The following is a 14,371-nucleotide window of genomic DNA, read 5'->3' as shown; positions in this document are numbered from 1 at the left end:
TGATTATGGCCAAACAGTTCTATTTTTGTTTCATCAGACCAGAGGACCTTTCTGCAAAAAGTACGATTTTTGTCCCCATGTGCAGTTACAAACCATAGTCTGGCTTTCCTTACTGCACACAAAGTGATAAAGTATCATTCACAAGTGATAGGCTAATATTGTCACCCATCAGACTATTCTTGATTTAATCATGTCTTTACATATACTAAATAAATATATGTGTGAAATTTGTTTTGATTTAGAATGGACCATTATCAGACACCTGTCTCGAAACAGGGGCAGGGGAATACTTACCACCTGCTTATATCCTATACTCAGTGGAGGCTAGTGCCTGGTCATATTTAAGAGGATGGATAACCCACGGTATAGTTGTGGACCGCACAGAGATGACAAATCAGTTGAAAAAAATCGTCAAGAACAAATTCTTTTAACCTAAATATACTGCTCAAAAAAATAAAGGGAACACTTAAACAACACATCCTAGATCTGAATGAAATAAATAATCTTATTAAATACTTTTTTCTTTACATTGTTGAATGTGCTAACAACAAAATCACACAAAAATAATCAATGGAAATCCAATTTATCAACCCATGGAGGTCTGGATTTGGAGTCACACCCAAAATTAAAGTGGAAAACCACACTACAGGCTGATCCAACTTTGATGTAATGTCCTTAAAACAAGTCAAAATGAGGCTCAGTAGTGTGTGTGGCCTCCACGTGCCTGTATGACCTCCCTACAACGCCTGGGCATGCTCCTGATGAGGTGGCGGATGGTCTCCTGAGGGATCTCCTCCCAGACCTGGACTAAAGCATCCGCCAACTCCTGGACAGTCTGTGGTGTAACTTGGCGTTGGTGGATGGAGCGAGACATGATGTTCCAGATGTGCTCAATTGGATTCAGGTCTGGGGAACGGTCGGGCTAGTCCATAGCATCAATGCCTTCCTCTTGCAGGAACTGCTGACACACTCCAGCCACATGAGGTCTAGCATTGTCTTGCATTAGGAGGAACCCAGGGCCAACCGCACCAGCATATGGTCTCACAAGGGGTCTGAGGATCTCATCTCGGTACCTAATGGCAGTCAGGCTACCTCTGGCGAGCACATGGAGGGCTGTGCGGCCCCCCAAAGAAATGCCACCCCACACCATGACTGACCCACCGCCAAACCGGTCATGCTGGAGGATGTTGCAGGCAGCAGAACGTTCTCCACGGTGTCTCCAGACTCTGTCACGTCTGTCACATGTGCTCAGTGTGAACCTGCTTTCATCTGTGAAGAGCACAGGGCGCCAGTGGCGAATTTGCCAATCTTGGTGTTCTCTGGCAAATGCCAAACGTCCTGCACGGTGTTGGGCTGTAAACACAACCCCCACCTGTGGACGTCGGGCCCTCATACCACCCTCATGGAGTCTGTTTCTGACCGTTTGAGCAGACACATGCACATTTGTGGCCTGCTGGAGGTCATTTTGCAGGGCTCTGGCAGTGCTCCTCCTGCTCCTCCTTGCACAAAGGCGGAGGTAGCGGTCCTGCTGCTGGGTTGTTGCCCTCCTACGTCCTCCTCCACATCTCCTGATGTACTGGCCTGTCTCCTGGTAGCACCTCCATGCTCTGGACACTACGCTGACAGACACAGCAAACCTTCTTGCCACAGCTCGCATTGATGTGCCATCCTGGATGAGCTGCACTACCTGAGCCACTTGTGTGGGTTGTGGACTCCGTCTCATGCTACCACTAGAGTGAAAGCACCTCCAGCATTCAAAAGTGACCAATACATCAGCCAGGAAGCATAGGAACTGAGAAGTGGTCTGTGGTCCCCACCTGCAGAACCACTCCTTTATTGGGGGTGTCTTGCTAATTGCCTATAATTTCCACCTGTTGTCTATTCCATTTGCACAACAGCATGTGAAATTTATTGTCAATCAGTGTTGCTTCCTAAGTGGACAGTTTGATTTCACAGAAGTGTGATTGACTTGGAGTTACATTGTGTTGTTTAAGTGTTCCCTTTATTTTTTTGAGCAGTCTATTTCATAAATATATTTACAGTAAAATATTATGGGGAATTGTGCGGTTGTGCGGCTGTTCGGCCATGGAAACCCATTTCTTGAAGCTCCCGATGAACAGTTCTTGTCCTGACGATGCTTTCAGAGGCAGCTTGAAACTCATAAGTGAGTGTTGCAAGCGAGGACAGATGTTTTTATGTGTTATGGTCCCATTCTGTGAGCTTGTGTGGTCTACAACTTCACAGCCGAGCTGTTGTTGCTCCTAAATGTTTCCACTTCACAATAACAGCACTCACAGTTGACCGAGGCAGCTCTAGCAGGGCAGAAATGTTACGAACTGACTTTGTTAGAAAGGTGACATCCTATGACAGTGCCACGTTGAATGCCAATGAGTTCTTCAGTGAGGCCATTCTACTGCCGGTGTTTGTCTATGGAGATTGGATGGCTGTGTGCACGATTTTATACACCTGTCAGCAAACGGTGTGGCTAAAATAGCCAAATCCATACATTTGAAGGGGTGTCCACATACTTTTGTATATATAGTTACATTTGAATAATATCCTAAAAATGCTCAATTATCACTACTCACGATCTCAATCAATTCTACAATGTCACTAAGTAACCAAGCCTCTAAATCACACATGAATAGTACAAGGTTCATCCTCTGATCCTTTGAATGGAAAGACAACATGTCGGTTCATACTGTAAATAGCTTTGATTGGTTGGAAGACGGCCTCTGGAAGTCATCATAATTACCATCTAGGTCTATGGAAGGGCGTGAGGAGCAAGAGTCTCCTAGGTTTTGTATTGAAGTCAATGTACCCAGAGGACGGAAAATAGCTGTCCTCCGACTACACCATGGAGCTACCCTAGAGGGTGCTATTGAGACTACTGTAGACATTCATTGCAGGTATTTTGGTGACGTGAACATATTTAGTATAGTTTTATCTAATAAATATTACTTTTTTAATTGTTTCTTTATTTTTCTGTGAATTTCTGTGTAGGATGGTCTTCCCCTTCCTACACTGAAGATCCTCCACTGACTATACTGTACTTTTATAGACCAATATCTTTACATGACAATCAAAATGGCATCTCAAATATTGTAGTGGCTGCATTGAAGCTACCAATTACCACTTCAATGCAAATTAAATGATGAGTTAAGTATGAGTTTTCCTTGAGTGAACATTTTATGGGTATTTGAAGGGTGTCTGCTTTAAAAGATGTGGGATTTCATCTTACTCATCATAAACAGCTTTCTACCCAAATCTTTTTTCTTCCCAAATCCTTCAGACTGTCCAAAAAGTCTCAAAATATGTAAATCAGGCTGCTCTCGTGATGAATTTCAATCTGAGTTGCTCTCAAAACTCCCTCCCTCACTCACACACACACACAGGCACGCACACACACACACACCAGCGGTTGTCAGTGCACGGTGGAGAATCAGAGAGCCTGCTAATGGAGAAAGACAGCTTGGTTGCTGCTTCATCAAAGTGCAGATCCATGTGTAGCAGGATGTGGGGAAATAGATCAGTTTCCTAGTCCGACGACTTCGAAATGCAGCTGCAGAGAGATCAGTCATACTTTCCCCACTGTATCTACGTTTTTTATCCGGCCGTGAAAATACTGCGCCCTATCCCAAACAGGTTAAATTCAAATAACACAATGGACACCATCCTGGAAGGTAAGTCTCAAAGGTAGCTGACAAGATGTCAAAGAGCTGCAAATTAAAATAGCAGCAGAAAAAACAATGTCAGTGTACTTTAACTCAAAATGTTAACTATTGTAGCTACTCATTTACTGCACAGTACATGTATTTTCCTTTTATATAACAGCTGATGCTGTACATTTAAGACCTGTTCTATATCTAAATCTTTAGTTTTCATGACCTAATAATCTAATGATCTAATGATCTTTATTCTAAATAACTAGTTAAAAACTAAACTTTTGTGGATGTTTCCCCCGCATAAACTTTCCAACACTTCGGAAAATTCACTTCTGTTTTGGAGGAAGACTGCTACATCCACCATACTGTGTTTACTTTCCGATGTGTGATAGCTTTGTGGGGGTGTAAACCGTGGGAGGAGACAGAGAAACAACACAAGATTGAAATCTGCCATGGCAGATTTTGAGTTCCCAAGCATCCTACTCTGTATCTATCCACCACATGGTAAACCTGTATAAGTATCATGTGTTAGTGTCTGTGAATTCAGGCTCACACTCAAACTGCCTCCCCCAGTCCTCTTCTAGTGTCTGCGGCATATGGTCATTGTGATGGAGAGTAAAAGGAAATGACAGGCCATTTGAAGATGCTCTAGTCCCCATCCTATGAATAATGCAGAGGTTGTGGTGTGCATGTACGAGCAAGCTGCAAAGTTTCTCGGCCTCCGCTGTCTCCCAGGGAGAGAATGAGACAACACCACTGCAGGGAGATTAGGCAAACACATCTAGAGCCGAGGACTTGGTCAAACTCAATTAAATAGCACCAGGATAATATCACCTTTTCATTGTTCCCAATGGTTTTATTATAGAAATACACTCTGGATGTGGCACCATTTTGAAATAACTGAATTGAGCCACTGGGCAGTTTCTACTGAGGAATGAGAAACTTATCTACTTCAGAATATATTAAATAAATACCTAAATAGAATATGAAACATTTGAAGGATCAGTCTCTAAAAACAGTTTCAAATGTACAGAAAGTGTTAAGTGACAGTTCATGTTGAGTGTTATGCCATATTCAGTAAACACAAGTACTGTCCACTCACTCACTCGTCCTAATGCTCCAGCTAGCTCATATGGCAGCATAAAAGGTTCTCTTCCACTGCTGTACTCTTATCATAAATCATTTAAGGTATAATGTCCCTGCTTTTCAACTGATGTAAAACATAGATAAGAAACGTTTAGTTCAAAACACAAATGGTGTGTGTAATAGAATGGAGGAAATTGGATCCCTTAGGCTAGCTGGAGGAGTGTGCCCTGCTGATGACAGCTAGTCATTGTTAGCATTGTGCTGTTTTTGTGTACTGACAGTGCAAATAGACTAGACACTTAGGGCTTGATTCCATCTGTATGGCAGAAGTTCCTCATTATAGCGCAATTAAAATGTTAAGGTAATTTCCGATTGAGCCGACATATGCAGCATATACCGTGAATCCAACGCTGGAACATTACCTTTAAATATAAATTGCGCTATACTGAGGGACTTCCACGATACGGATTGAATCGAGACCCAAAACTTGAATTTCGCATCTTGGATGTGCCTTGATTCATCAAGTCAGTTCTCCAAGTCTATTTAAGAACAAGCTTTCCTACAGTCCCTCTTCATGGCAGGTGGCACACTCAAATAAATCACATTAATTGAACAGTGGTTCCATGTTGCGTGTAACAATTTTCCATGTCTACATGATAAACTAACACACATGACACCCACACATCCCATCCCGAGCTTGGCTTATGATGACAAACATACATAAGAGGACAAAGTGGTGCTAATTAGACCTTTGTTGATTATGGCTCATTAATGCTGATGTTGCTCTGACATGTTTTGCCGATGTATAGAAGTTTTCCCATGTATCGTCTTCTCATTACTCCAATTCTTTACTGTTGTAGATGCTATGCGAATGCCAAAAACAAGGTCAAGTTTTCTGTTCAAGACATGGTACTTGTATAGTGTACTTCATTCTACATTGTGCAACAAGCTATATCCCGTCATTTCTACTAAGTAACAAAATGTATAAAGAGATTAGCAGAAATTAATATTTTCTCTGTGGAAGAAGCCTTTGTATGGGAACAGTGTAGAGAAATTCTGATCATGCCCAATCAACAAAAATAGTGGAAATCTAATAACTACTGTTATTTTGCTTTGCCATTTATATGTAAATTATAACAATGAAACAGTTAAGAGTTAATGATTTATTTGACATTCCTGCCTTAAAGGTTAATCATTTTGGATTCAACATGAATTATTACAAGTTTGTTTTCTCCCCAAACCATTCATTCAACATGTTCATATTGGTAGATTGCACGTACTGTAACCTTACTCACTGAATATTGAACTTTAATAGTGAATCTGTCACTCTACTACTTACCAATAATTTATTGTCGTTGACTGCATACTGTTAGCCATCACAAATACTGTAACTGAATGATAGTTAGGCTTGATGAATAAAAGGCTTCTAATTTCTCCTGCTCCCCTCTTTAGTGCCCTCTCCACACAACTCTGTGATATGTCATTATATCTTAAATTGCTATAAGGCATCATGTTACATGGAAAGTCATGTTTCAATAATGGGTCAAATTTGAATTAACTTGAAGTTTTTCATTTATTTAAAATCTTTGTGAAGATTTTTCAAATGTTCTTGCTGCTTCTACATCTTTGGCCTACTTTTGGAGTCCTCTCTAATACCCAGGGCACGCAAGGAGTAAGCTGTTGCACTCACAGCTCACAATATAATTATTTATATTGTGCAGATCTGGGACCAGTCTAATTTGGGTGGAACCATACACAGCCCTCAGGCTTGACATTTCGCTTGCTGAAGGCAGAGTCCTTTGATCTTTCTTTCCCCCCTTTTCTCTTGTTCAAAAGAACAACAGCGAGGGGAAAAAAGTCACGTAGTCGAGGCGGAGGCCGTCTCCCTGCTACCAGCATGCTGGGACGGATGGTCAGACTTCTAGGTGAGAAGTTTTGTTGGTGAAAATGGAAAAAGTAGAATACTAAATCATTAAGTTTTGTTTCATGCTGGTTAAACTTGGAAATAAATATTCACTGGTTTACATTAGCGAGGACTGACTCCTCAGATAGCTACAGAGTTGAAACTACAGTCTCGTCTGAAAAGTACAGCGCATTTGGAAAGTATGCAGACCACTTAACTTTTTCCACATTTTGTTACGTTACAGTCTTATTCTAAAATGGACTAAATACTTTTTCCCCCTATTAAATCTACACACAATACCCTTTAATGACAAAGCGAAAACCGTTTTTTTTTAATGTTTGCAAATTTATAAAAAATAAAAAACACGAATATCTTAGTTACATAAGCATTCAGACCCTTTGCTATGAGACTTGGAATTGAGCTCAGGTGCATCCTGTTTCCATTTATCATCTTTGAGATGTTTCTACAACTTGATTGGAGTCCCTCTGTGTTAAATTCAATTGATTGGGCATCATTTGGAAAGGCACACACCTGTCTATATAAGGTCCCACAGATGACAGTGCACGTCAGAGCAAAAACCAAGCCATGAGTTCGAATGAATTGTCCGTAGAGCTCCGAGACAGGATTGTATTGAGGCACAGATCTGGGGAAGGGTACCAAAACATTTCTGCAGCATTGAGGGTCCACACGAATACAGTGGCCTCCATCATTCTTAAATGGAAGAAGTTTGGAACCACCAAGACTCTTCTTAGAGCTGGCCGCCCAGCCAAACCGAGCAATCGGGTGATAAGGCCCTTGGTCGGGGAGTTGACCAAGAACCCGATGGTCATTCTTACAGAGCTCCAGAGTTCCTCTGTGGAGATGGGAGAACCTTCCAGAAGGACAACATCTCTGCAGCACTCCACCAAACAGGCCTGGTAGAGTGGCCAGACAGAAGCCACATGACAGCTAGCTTGGGGTTTGCCAAAAAGCATCTAAAGGATTTTCAGACCATGAGAAACAAGATTTTCTGCTTTGATGAATGCCAAGTGTCACATCTGGAGGAAACCAGGCACTGCTCATCACCCTACGGTGAAGCATGGGGGTGGCAGCATCATGCTGTGGGGAGGGTTTTCAGCGGCAGGGCATGGGAGACAGGTCAGGATCGAGTGAAAGATTAGCGGAGCAAAGTACAGCGAGATCCTTGATGAAAACCTGCTCCAGAGTGCTCAGGACCTCAGATTGGGGCAAAGGTTCACCTTCTAACAAGACAATGACTCTTAGCACACAGCCAAGGAGTGGCTTCGGGACAAGTCTCTGAATTTCCTTGCGTGGCCCAGACATGAATCCGATCGAATATCTCTGGAGAGACCTGAAAATAGCTGTCCAGTGACACTCCCCATCCAACCTGACAGAGCTTGAGAGGATCTGTGGAGAAGAATGGGAGAAACTCCCCAAATACAGGTGTGCCAAGCTTGTAGCGTTGTAATGTATGTGCTAGGAGTCAGGAAGCAGGTGCAGAAGGTGAGTTTAATAATGAGAATAAGAAGATAAACAAAACAGGAGACGCTTACCGAACTTGAACAAAACCAATACTTCCAGGTGTGCATAACGATGGGGAGCGGTTGTGTGTAATGATGGTTGTCAGTTATGCGTAATGAAGGTTGCCAGGACTGGTGGTTAATAAACCGGCGAAGTTGAGTGCAGGGAACAGGGAACGGGAATAGGCGTTACAAGCATCATACCCAAGAAGACTCGAGGCTGTAATCACTGCCAAAGGTTCTTCAACAGATTACTTAGTAAAGGGTCTAAATACTTATGTAAATGTAATGTTTCAGTTTTTTTAATAATAAATATTCTAAAAAGTCTAAACCTGTTGTTGCTTTGTCATTAAGGGGTATTGTGTGTAGATTGAGAGAAAACATATTTTTTTAATCAATTTTAGAATAAGGCTGTAACATAACAAAATGTTGAAGAAATGAAGGGGTCTGAATACTTTCCGAATGCACTGTATACCCTTCAAGTGAAATAATAGTGTCTCTGCGCCTTGCGAACAGACCTCAAAGTAGGTTTGCAGATGAGTAAACTCTCTTCACACTCCTTTTGGATTATTACTTCGTGGAGAATGGTCAAAAACTATCTGCCAGGATGTTTCTAGGCTGTATATAATGAAAAGGTGTGAGATGTTGTGTACAGCTTCTCTCTCTCAAATTGTTTTACATTTTGATTGTGAAATTGTTACCCAACTTTTTTCCTCACTTCAAATCCTAGGTTCGCTTCCTGTGCATTCATTACATTGTAGAGCGAGAGGCACTGAAGGAAAACAAATGTGGTATGCATTGACACTTTGCTTATCCTTACAGAGAGAGACAACGGGCTCCCGAGTGGCACAGCGGTCTAAGACACTGCATCTCAGTGCTAGAGGCTTCACTACAGACCCTGGTTAGGTTCCAGGTTAGGGTTTGACCGGGGTAGGCCATCATTGTAAATATTCATTTGTTCTTAACTGACTTGCATAGTTAAATCTTTTTTTTTTAAACAACAGAATAACAACAGCCAGCCAGAAACACTGGTCTCTGATGACTTGGGAAATACATACGGTACTGTTGGAGAAATGTTAAGTTGAAAATACAAGAGTGTACATTGTATAGCCTTGAATGTACTCAACCACATAGAATATTAGAACAAAATTGACAGTGAATGATTACTGAGAAACCTGTTGTACACCTTCGCCTCCTCTCGATCCCACTGCCTGGCTGTGAAATGAAGGCCATTACAGAAAATGATTCCAACTACAGGCAGCCAAGAGGTCAGACTCCTTTAACAGTGTTCCACCAGACAATGTACAGAATAAGATGTCCCTCCACCCTCCCTTGTCTCTAAAAATGGCCCCCTCCTCAGAGCAATTTGTTGGTGATATAGTTATAACGTGGAACGTCTAGGGCCTGAAGTTACCCCCCAAAACACCAAGCCTCCGGGGCCAGCAGGGAGTAATCTGCCCCGGTACAGATTGAGTCCCTGATAACAGCAAATCCCTGACTGCTCCTAAGTATCCCCAGGCTCTGGGTGCTGGAGAAACTTTTGCCTGATTTTGATTGACATGTGTAGTCTGGTCAATATCAACAATCAAAACTGCATTCAAGGCTGATATTTGAAACTACTGTAAAACTCAAGGCCATCTCTATCAAAAACAATAGGATACTTGTGTCATTAGTAAGTATGGATGTCAAAGAGTAAGGTTTTATTATAATGGCAGGATTATGAGAAATGTACTGGGTGGGGCTTGATCACCAAGTGACTGATGTACAGTACAGTATTACACCAATTTTCATTGTGAGACTAAGAGAGTATTGTTTTAGGATGACGAAAGACACAAAAGCCTAATTATGAACTTGTGTGACATGACAATGAATTATCTCTGTTTCCACATGCAAACAAGCTTGGTGTCAGGATGGTACTGTGTGTGTGGTGTGTGGTAGGAATAGACTATGAGACTGCCTCAGTCAATGAGTTCAAGCATCCAGCAGAAAGAATCCAAATATAGTCTTAAGGTCAACAAGAATGTGATGGAGTAGCATTTTGATGTGAATAACACATGAAAGGATGTATTGTCTGTCAAATGGTATAGTACTGTAGAAAACATAATCAAAGGATTCAAGGGCAGATTTGACTGCTTATAAGTCAAACAGTTAGGTATAGTCTTTGAACGAATCTTTCTAAATTAGTTAATTGGATTGTGAAAAAAGTTACGATAACTGTTCCTGTTTCTTCGCATTACAACTCTTGAGTGGCCAATACGGCACAGTAGTGTCAGTATTAATTAGTACACATGCTTATCTTTGCTCCTCCTGGCCCATGGTGTCACGTCCTGACCATAGTAAGTTGTTATTTTCTATGGTAGAGTAGTGCAGGGCGTGACAGGGGGTGTTTATCTGTTTTTGTATTTCTATGTTCAGTTTCTAGTTTTGTACTTCTATGTTGGTTTTTGTTTGGCATGACCTCCAATTAGAGGCAGCCGGTTGTCGTTGTCTCTAATTGGAGGTCATATTTAAGTTGATGTTTGTCCCACCTGTTTTTGTGGAGTGTTTGTTTCTCCTGCGTCACAGTTTGTTGTTTTGTCCTTCAGTTTATTTTTGTATTGCAATGAGTTTCACAGTCTAAATAAATATGTGGAACTATGAACACGCTGCATTTTGGTCCGATCCTTCCGACAGCCGTGACAGAATCACCCACCAAAAAAGGACCAAGCAGGGTGCCCAGGAGGAGCAGGGATCCTGGGCCAGGGAGAGGAGTAAATGGAGGACGTCCTGGACATGGGAGGAGGTAATGGCAGGGGACAAGACCCTGCCATGGAAGCAGGTGGAGATAGCGAGGGAGGAACGGCGATATTACGAGGAGCTAGCCCAACGAAGGAAGCACCAAAATATTTGGGGGGGGCACACGGGCAGATTGGCTAAGGCGGTTTTAAGACCTGAGCCAACTCCCCGTGCTTACCGTGGGGAGCGAGTGACCGAGCAAGCACCGTGTTATGCGGTGATGCGCACTGTGTCGCCAGTGCGCACCTTTGGGCGGGGGGGCGGGGGGTACTGTCACATCCTGACCATAGTAAGTTGTTATTTTCTATGGTAGAGTAGGTCAGGGCGTGACAGGGGGTGTTTGTCTGTTTTTGTATTTCTATGTTCAATTTCTAGTTTTGTTTTTCTATGTTGGTTTTTGTTTGGCATGACCTCCAATTAGAGGCAGCCGGTTGTCGTTGTCTCTAATTGGAGGTCATATTTAAGTTGATGTTTGTCCCACCTGTTTTTGTGGGTGATTATATTTTGTGAGTAGTGTTTGTTTCTCCTGCGTCACAGTTTGTTGTTTTGTCCTTCAGTTTATTTTCGTATTGCATTAAGTTTCACAGTATAAATAAATATGTGGAACTATGAACACGCTGCATTTTGGTCCGATCCTTCCGACAGCCGTGACCATGGTTCATACCCTTCAGATGTTCTCCCTTTGCTTTTCTTCAAAGCTTTGGAAACTATGTCAATACCTGTAAGGAGTGCGAGCATATTTACCAGCCCAAGTGAAGGAGTGCGAGCATATTTACCGGCCCAAGTGAAGATGCATAGCAATCTTATTGCATGCTGTTGCATCACGATGAGTTACAGTACTGTCAGTTGTTTTCATGCACCTTGGCAAGCTGTCGAGAAGAAGCCCGAGAAGCTGCCTCTTCTGCATATTGCATCACAAAACTTTATCAAAACAGATGAAACCATGCGGTGAGATATTCATACACAAAAGCATGCAATCCCATGGCACGTGCTTGCTCTCTCTCTCAACACACAGACGCACGCAAGGCAAGCACATGTGCATGTACTGTATGCACACAGACACAAACAGAGTACATGCAAAGTACACACACACCATATGTAGTGGAAAAATGTGTATGTGTAAATGTCACTGTTCACATGTTCTGACCAGAACTATTAGCACACACAGCTAGGAGGCTGATCACCACAGTAGGAGCATCTGGCTAATTTGCAAAAGGCTCTTTAAGAGGTCCAAGAGCGTGCAAGCCATTCATCACACACGCCTTAGCAGAGCGTGAAGCCTGCTTTGTTTCCGACTGGCCTTTCATGTACAAAGCCTCATCTAGAGGACACGGGAAACAAACAGAAAACTTTCTCTCCTCCTCCCTCTGTACCCCTCTCTTACATTCTCTTTCTCTACCCCCCATCTGGATCCCAGAGTTGTGCAAAGAAAATGTGTGTTTGTGTGTGTCTGCGTCTTACGCCTGCTGATATTCATTGCAGGAAAAAGGCAGCTCTGCATCGCCATCTCCTCAAAACAGCCCTCATTTTTTTTCTCAAAGCCTATCTGGTTCACCTTGATAAGATACGACACTGACATACATATTTTTTTATGTTCAAAAGAATTGAAAGTCCCCTCAGTCTTTTGAGGAAGTGAATGTAATTTTTATTGTCCACAAAAATGATAAAAACTTCCGCAAACATCACAATATTTATGCCTCTTCAAAATAAATAAGAATCATTTTTGATTAACATGCTGACTTCCAATGGGAACAGTTTAAAAGGCATTTTGTTTGAAAGAAAATACTTCCTTTGCCTCCTGTTTTCTCACCAGACTTACCAATTAACAAAATGATTCATTCTGCAAAATAATTTTTGGACAAACAAATTTGCTGCATTTACTGTGAGCTACAGGAGAGCAATGTATTTTAGTTATGTAACCCATGGGGCGGCAGGTAGCTTAGTGGTTAGAGCATTGGACTAGTAACCAAAATTGTTGCAAGATCGAATCCCTGAGCTGACAAGGTAAAAATCTGCCATTCTGCCCCTGAAAAAGGCAGTTAACCTGTCATTTTCCTAGGCTGTCATTGAAAATAAGAATTTGTTCTTAACAGACTTGCCTAGTTAAATAAAGGTATAAAATTTAATTTCTGCACAGCATTGAAACCCATTCAAAAAAGCCTTCACTTAATTCAAGTCAAAGTTGCAAGTATCCTTGGGCAAAGCTCTTTTAAAGAGTAAATGTTGGACTGTGAATTCCAAATTCCTTTGCAAATAATGAAAAACACTTTATTTAAATGTTCAATCCAGGTGGATATGGATTTTCCATCTCAACCATAATGTTACATCCTTGTTAATAGATCATTATTACACAAAATTGGACTTGATTGAGCCTAAGGGAAACAGACTTCAAAGGCAAACACCACATTCTAACATCTGTTAAATGCAATGTGAAGAGGAGAAAATGTACGCAGATTTCAGGGCTCTCTCAGGAAATTAACAGCATTGGTTCCTTTTCAACAGATCTGTACACTTGACTACTTGACACAAATAGCAATGAACCGCCACATTTAACCATGGCAAGGTGACTGAGAATATGGTTGAATACAAACAGTGTAGTTATACCCTCCGTAAGGCAATCAATCAGGTAAAACGTCAGTACAGAGACAAAGTGGAGTCGCAATTCAGGGACTAAGACACAAGACGCATGTGGCAGGGTCTACAGACAATCACAGATTACAAAGGGAAAACCAGCCACGTCGCGGACACCAACGTCTTGCTCCCGGACAAGGTAAACACCTTCTCCGGCCGCTTTGAGGATAACACAGTGTCATCGACTCAGCCCGCTCCCAAGGACTGTGGGCTCTAATTCTCCGTGACCGATGTGAGTAACACATTTAAGCGTATTAACCCTCTCAAGGCTGCCGGTCCAGACGACATCCCTAGCTGCATCCTCAGGGCATGCGCGGACCAGCTTGCTGGAGTGTTTACATACATATTCAATCTCTTCCTATCCCAGCCTGCTGTCGCCACTTGCTTCAAAGATGTCCACCATCATTCCTGTACCCAAGAAAGCAAAGGTAACTGAAATAAATTACTATCACCCCGTAGCACTTAGTTCTGTCATCATGAAGTGCTTTGAGAGGCTAGTTAAACTTCTTACAGCTCTTTAAGGATAGGGGGCAGTATTGACAATTTCGGAAAAAATATGTGCCCATATTAAACTGCCTCCTACTCAAACTCAGAAGCTAGGATATGCATATAATTAGTTGATTTGTATAGACAACACTCTGAAGTTTCTAAAACTGTTTGAATTATGTCTGTGAGTATAACAGAACTCATATGGCAAGCAAAAACCTGAGAGAAATCCTACCAGGAAGTGGAAATCTGGATGCATGGGCTCTCTTCAAGTCGTTTCCTATTGAACACACAGTGATGTAGTA

This window comes from Salmo trutta, chromosome 2 (assembly GCF_901001165.1).
Source record: "Salmo trutta chromosome 2, fSalTru1.1, whole genome shotgun sequence".
NCBI classification, from domain to species: domain Eukaryota; kingdom Metazoa; phylum Chordata; class Actinopteri; order Salmoniformes; family Salmonidae; genus Salmo; species Salmo trutta.
Note: the sequence above shows the minus strand (reverse complement) of the source record.